The sequence below is a fragment of the Myotis brandtii genome, unplaced genomic scaffold, assembly GCF_000412655.1.
Source record: "Myotis brandtii unplaced genomic scaffold, ASM41265v1 scaffold456, whole genome shotgun sequence".
In the NCBI taxonomy this organism is placed as follows: Eukaryota; Metazoa; Chordata; class Mammalia; order Chiroptera; family Vespertilionidae; genus Myotis; species Myotis brandtii.
The window spans coordinates 3,150,403-3,157,284 of record NW_005367431.1 but is presented as its reverse complement, the minus strand read 5'-3'; the positions used below and the strand labels follow the sequence as shown (position 1 = coordinate 3,157,284).

Genomic DNA, 6,882 nt, shown 5'->3' with positions numbered 1-6,882 from the left:
CAGTGGCGGGTGTGCAGGAGGCAGCTGACCGATGGTTCTCTCTCATCGATGTTTCTAGCTCTCTATCCCTCTCCCTCCCTCTCTGTAAAAAATCAATAAAATATATTTAAAAAAAAGTATATGATGTGGATTGGAACATCATCAAATCAGATGGCTAAATGTGAGCTGGCTTTGGCACCAGACCATGAGGGTCCCAGACCTTTTTATTTTTGTTATGTTTTTTGTTTTAATCTCTGTAAAACTTAATTTTTTTATTTCAGAGAGGGAGTAAGGGAGGGAGAGAAACATTGCATGGGACAATGTTCCAACCAACTGAGCCAGGGGTCTGTAAAATGTTCTTACTATTACCCAGAGTGGAGTTTCCGTGAGTATTTCTTGCCATCTTTCCCTGGCCTAGATTGCTGTTTTAGAAATTTTAGTTCTACTGCTAATGGGTACATAGTTTCTTTTGGAGTGATGAAATGTTCCAGGCTTGTTTATTTTGCTTTAAAGTTGATTTTAGAGAGAGAAACATCAATTTGTAGTTCCACTTATTTTTGCATTCATTGCTTGATTCTTGTATGTGCCCTGGCTGGGGATCGAACCCACAACCTTGACGTATCAGGATGACACTCTAACCAACTGAGCTACCCAGCCAGGACAAAATGTTCTGGATTCAAACTGGGGTAATATTTGTACAATTTTATGAATATATAAAAGACACTGAACTGTACACTTTAGAAGGATAAATTTTGTAGTGTGTGAATTATATCTGTTTTAAAAATCAGTCCCAGAAGCCCTGGTCAGTGTGGCTCAGTTGGCTGAATGTCGTCCATGCACTGAAAGGTCGTCGTTTCGATTCCCCACCAGGGCACATACCCAGATTGTGGGTTCAATCCTCAGTCAGGGTGCATATGGGAGGCAACTGATAAATGTTTCTCTCTCACAATGATGTTTCTCTCTCTCCCTCTCCCTTCTTCTCTCTCTCTCTCTCTAAAAAAAAAATCAGTCCCAAAAGGCAAAGCAGGTACCCCTGGAAATTTCATGGTGGCCATTCTCGCCTTCACATTATCCTTTCCACTTGAGCACCTGTTATAACCTCTAAATTTCAAAGCCCAGCTTCAGATCAAAACGTGACTAACCAGCTTCCCTCTCCCTTCAACATATACAGAGCTTTGGATCTGTGCTCTCTTATCAACTCCTTTAATTTATATAGGTACACTTATTAAGTGCATTTATTCAGTTATGATTTCACATTGACTTGATTCTACCTCTGGGTTTGTAAGTATGTCCTGGGTTTATTTATTGTCTTCTCAGAAAGCTCTCTAAAAAAATAACTTTGTCCCATTATTCAAAAATAACTTTGTCCCTTTCTTCCCCCAGTGTCTCAAGACTGTGTACACTCAAGGTGTCTCAGAAACTTGTGTCTCAAGGTTTTGTGTACAGGAAGGTGCTCAGAACTTAGTTTTAAAACCATCCTCCCAAATGCCTGGAAATCCGGTTTAGTGCCAGGTCCTCAGTTGTGGAAATAGAAATATAGCTGGTTCTGAGGGGAGGCAGGGCTATCTAGACAGAGACAGGCTCACAGAGATTCAAATAATCCCAGTCCTATCCTTTCTGCACTGCCAGAGTATCTATCCTCCAGGAAATGGAGGCCCAGGGCTTGCAAAGATCTTTCGCTCTCAAGAATTTGATTGATATGGGGAAAATTTGCAACTTACGGTTTTCTAGGGGAGATACCCACTCTTAATTGGCTCTGTAGATCCACAGGTGATGGAGGGCAAGGCATTGGGTTCAAAGTGCCTTCCCAGAACCAACCAGGCACCCTAGGGAGGCCAAGGGTTAGGCAGGCCACTGTGGCTCCTTCTAGAAAGGCAAGATACTCCTATACACACACGTCCAAGGTCCAAATGTCCAGTGCCTTTTGGGGAAAACCTGATTTCAGATGCTTTCACCAAGATTGTTCTGACCAACAGTGCCCCACTCCTGCTTCTTCCTAGAGGACAGAGTACTGTAATAATAGCAGTGGGCTCTGGCCGAGCAGCTCGGTTGGTTAGAGCATTGTTCCTACACGCCAAGGCTAGATTCCAGGGTCAGGCATTTAAAGAGTCAACCAATGAATGCATGAATAAGTGCAACAACAAATCAATGTCTCTCTCTCTCTCAAAATAATTTTTTTTTAAATAGCAACAGACATGACTGCTATTATCATCTTTGTTTTGCAGATGAAGAGAATGGGGCTCAGTGCAGCTAAATAACCTAATAATGTACCTGGGGAATGGAATGGATCTGACTCCAAAGTCCATGATTTTTATTTTTATTTTTTTTAAATATATTTTATTGATTTTTTACAGAGAGGAAGGGAGAGGGACAGAGAGTTAGAAACATCGATGAGAGAGAAACATCGATCAGCTGCCTCCTGCACACCCCCTCCTGGGGATGTGCCCGCAACCAAGGTACATGCCCTTGACCAGAATCAAACCCGGGACCCCTCAGTCCACAGGCTGACGCTCTATCCACTGAGTCAAACCGGTTAGGACCAAAGTCCATGATTTTTAAACTACAACAGCTGTTTTCAAATTGTGTTCAGAGGGTTCCCCAGAAACACAGGGCAGGACCCCAGTGGTCAGGGTTTCCTGTTTCCACATATGGCTACAATAGCCACACATATGTCTGTATTGTGAGTTAAAAATAAGCTTGAAAAGAACCACATTATGCTATGCTGCCCTGCTTCTAAGAATCAAGAAAGACTTACTCTACCCTCAATCTAATGCCACCCCAGGGCCCAGCAGAAAGGAATTGTCTTGAGAAAAAAACTGTAGTGGACCAATTTCCTGATCTTTACCAAGCTAAGGTTTCCTTAATGTGGTTACAATCTTTGTTCCTTTTCAATTCTTCACCTGTTCACAGGGTCTACTCATCCCCCAATCCTTGCTGTGTGTGGGGGCGGGGGGAGGGAGGGGGAAAGGCAGGTTTCTGTAGAATAGGTCCCCCTCCTCTCAGAACCCCCCAGCCCCACCTACACAGTGAGTCAGGGGCCAGGAATGTCTGTGGGGGCAGTAGACAGGTATGTCAAAGGCTGATTCATCTCTCATCTCCACCCAATTTTCTCCTTACTGTTCTCTGGGAAATTTAACTCTTTATTTGTCTAGAGATAAGAGGGAGATCCCAGACTCTGAACTCATGGAGTCTTCAATCTGTGGCTACATACAGTACTTCATACATCAGATTATGGCATTTAAGAAATATATGTTGAAAGAGAAGGTGGGAGGGAAGAATGGAGGGAAGGAGAAAGACACATTTCCCCCCCTTTCTTTCTCCAGAATAAAGTCAACCTGAAATTTCCTTTTCTGAATGTACAGGGGACAGATGTTTAAGTCAGAATAGATTGTGCAACCACTGGTATGCTTTGAGTTGGGAGAAATCTTACTCATGTCCCAATATCCCTTCTGTGCAGTTTATATGATTCCATAGAGCAATGTGCAGGTTCCAGGATGAATATACAGGAAGAGGCCTCCAATCAGTGTGAAGAGAGCTGTATTTGCACAGAAAGCACACTTCTTGAGATTTTGCGTTCATTTGGGATAGATTGAAGGGGCCTTTCATCTCCCTCCTCCACCATTGCTTCAGGGTTTGGGATGAGGAAAGAAATTTCCAGCTTTGCTCTGTATTTTAGTTCAGCACATTTTTATCAATATTCATCTTTCTTTTTCATCTTAGTTGGGCTCCAAATCCCCAGCCCATCCCTTCACAGCTCCTCAGTCTTAAGCTCCCTGGACACCTGCACTTCTGGGGCTTCCTGGCAGGAAATGAAGGACAGTCCGTTGTAAATGAGACTTATGACTTCCCCTGGCCTCAGTAGGCCCAATGCCATTGAGATATGTGCTAATTTGGGACTCTTCCTTCTTCAGGGGATAGGAAGTGGGAGTGGACAGCCCAGATCAGGCTGGGTAAAGGCTCAATGCACAGGGGCAAGAAAGAAGAAAAGGGGCGGGACAGGAAGGGGGCTACTCAGCTTGCTAGAGAATTTCCTTCCAGACGTCTGGGGCAGTTGGGCCTCCCCACTACTTTCAAAAACCGGTTGGGCCTTGGTAATGCTGGGATGGGTCTGAAGTCACTCCCCTTCCCTTCTCAGGAGCCTTGAGAAAGGACAGAGACTCTCCAAGATCAACCTTCCCCCACCCCCTACTGGGATCAGGCTTCCTATCTCAGCCGACAGGAGGGGAGCTTTTTCCCAATTCAGAAACAGTGGAGAGCAGACTGGCTGTGCTTTAGGTCTGTGGGACTCAAGGGCGTCACCCTCACTCCTAAGCCTCTTTGGTCTAGAAGTCTTTCCAATTAACTGTGGTCTCTGATAAGTTCCAAATGCTATCTCCCAATTGTTGGAGCTCCAATTCAGAGCCAGGAAATGCATTTATCCTAATGCCAGTGATAAGCAGAGATGATCAAGAAGATCCCTTCTAAGGTACCTTAGAAGGAGAGAGAGGCATTTTGAGGACGTGTCTGTGAGATGTAAAGTGGCACTTTTCTGGAAGGCAATATGAATCCAGAACCTGGAAAACATCAGCTTTTTCATTTCTAGGATTTTATCATAAGTTAAAAGTCAAAGACTCAGCCCTAGCCAGTGTGGCTCAGTTGGTTGGAGTGTCGTCCAGTGCACCAGAAGGTCCAGTGGGTTCGATTGCTGGTCAGAGCATATACCTAGATTGCAAGTTTGATCCCTGGTCCAGGCGTATTCGGGAAGCCACCAATCCATGTATTTCTTTCACATCTATGTTTCTCTTTCTCTCTCCCACTTTAAGATCAATTAAAAAAAAAAAGTTAAAGATTCAGACAGCACTATTTACAATAGCAAAAAATTGGTAATGACTTATAGGCTAACCATGGGAATTTGAGTAAGTAAACAATATTGTAGCCATACCACAGAATATTATCATGTAAACATTAAAAGGTCTTCATATTTTTAATTATATTAAATAGTGTCAACTAAAAAAGGCAGGTTACAAAGCAATAATATATCTTACATAAATGCTATAACTATCCCTCTGTATGTATAGAAAAATAAAATATACATTTCAATATAAAATTTATTATAGATTATATTTTCATTTCTGTTATGGGATTATGAGCCTAATTTTATTTTCCAAGTTTTTCACTTTGCTATTTTTATCAGGAAATTAAATAAAAAAAAAGAAATCTTAAGGACAGTTGCCCTATCCCAGCCATACTGGAGGACGGACTTTCTCTTACCCTATACATTTCATGATGAACAGACCTCACTTGGAACCCACAGTCCTTTCGGCACTGTGCTATCCCTCCCCAACATGAAAATCATTCTGCTATCAGTGGGAGGTGGAGAGAGCTACATTAGAGAAAACACCCTTGCTGTCATACCAATGCCTGAAAATAAAGTTTTGGATTATTCCATCCATGTCTACTCCATGACTGCAGAGAATAAATGCTCAGGGTGCTTGGATACGAGCCCATAAAGTTCTAATGACACCTCTCTCCAACTGGTTTGTTTTGGTGATGGCTGTGGCCTCCATGATGGAGTAAGCATCAAAACCCATGACCAGCCCTGGCTGGTTTGGCGCAATGGATAGAGTGTCGGCCTGTGGACTGAAGGGTCCTGGGTTCGATTCTGGTCAGGGGCACATGCCCAGGTTGCGCACTCGATCCCCAGTTGGGGTGTGTGGGAGGCAGCCGATCAATGATTCTCTCATTGATGTTTCTCTCTCTTCCTTCCTCTCTGAAATCAATAAAAATATATTAAAAAAGAAAAACAGCCCTAACCAGTTTGGCTCAGTGGATAGAGCGTCAGCCTGCGGACTCAAGGGTCCCAGGTTCGATTCCGGTCAAGGGAATGTACCTTGGTTGTGGGCACATTCCCAGTGAGGTGTATGCAGGAGGCAGCTGATCGATGTTTCTCTCTCATCAATGTTTCTAACTCTCTATCCCTCTCTGTAAAAAAATCAATAAAATATATTTAAAAAAAGAAAAGAAAAACAACCCAAGACCACAGCTATTGGTACTATTTTCAAAAACACAGCATCCATCCTCACTCTCTGATGAGGGATTTGTCCAGTGGCCAGGGCATCAGGATTCCTGGGCTCCAGGCCCCATAGGTGACTCACAGCCAGCCGCAGGCTGTGACTCCTGGCCTCAGTTTCCCTGGCTTGCTTTGTTGATACTCTCTACCTACTGTGCAGAGTATTAATAGGAATGAGGTGCTTTGAACTCTGCAGATGAAAGAGTCTGGGGAAGCAGCACCCAATCATTATCCCCTATAAGGCTAGGCGTGGGAGCGGAGGTTGACTCCTTTCATATTGTTCCAGCCACAGGAGCCTTCTCAGAGCCCTTCACTCTGCTCTGGCTGTCAAAGCTGGAAAGCAGAGCTGTCGTTGCCATCTCAAGGCTACTTCTGAATAGATCTTCCTAAACCGCCCAAACCACCAGTGACCTATCTTCCCCTTGACTTGTGACTCAGTAATACTCTACAGGTGTGTAAATTCTTTCTTCCAACTGGCCTCAAATCCTGTGGGATACAGGCCATAATGTTTCACCATTAGTATCCACAATTAAGAAGTCAGCAAAGTGAACTATGAGAGAGCTAGGCTGACTGAAGTTCAAACTCATCTGTTTCCTTTATGTAAAGTGGGGCTTAGTAATAGTCCCAATCTTGTTTGTATCTCTAGAAGTTGCTGTGTGAACCACATGAGGACCATGTGTATGAAGGCACTTTGTAAAATGTCAAGCCCTTCATGGTGTGTTAACAGGACCAAGTATCTGCAAATAAGATTTCCGGTACAACAGCCATCTGTCCCTCTTGTGCTGCAAGCTACAACTGCAAAACTAGACCTGGGGTGCCACCTATTGGTTTCCAATATAAATTGCACCTAACCA

At 43.6% G+C, this 6,882-nt stretch overlaps 1 long non-coding RNA gene across 1 annotated transcript; it reads left to right on the top strand.

The window, feature by feature from the left end:
- The first annotated feature begins 59 nt into the window (after positions 1–59).
- LOC106727632 lies at positions 60–6,657 on the top strand. The gene is made up of 3 exons (XR_001363863.1): positions 60–116; positions 3,349–3,350; positions 5,976–6,657. It is a non-coding gene; the product is annotated as an uncharacterized LOC106727632 (long non-coding RNA).
- The last annotated feature ends 225 nt before the right edge of the window (positions 6,658–6,882 follow it).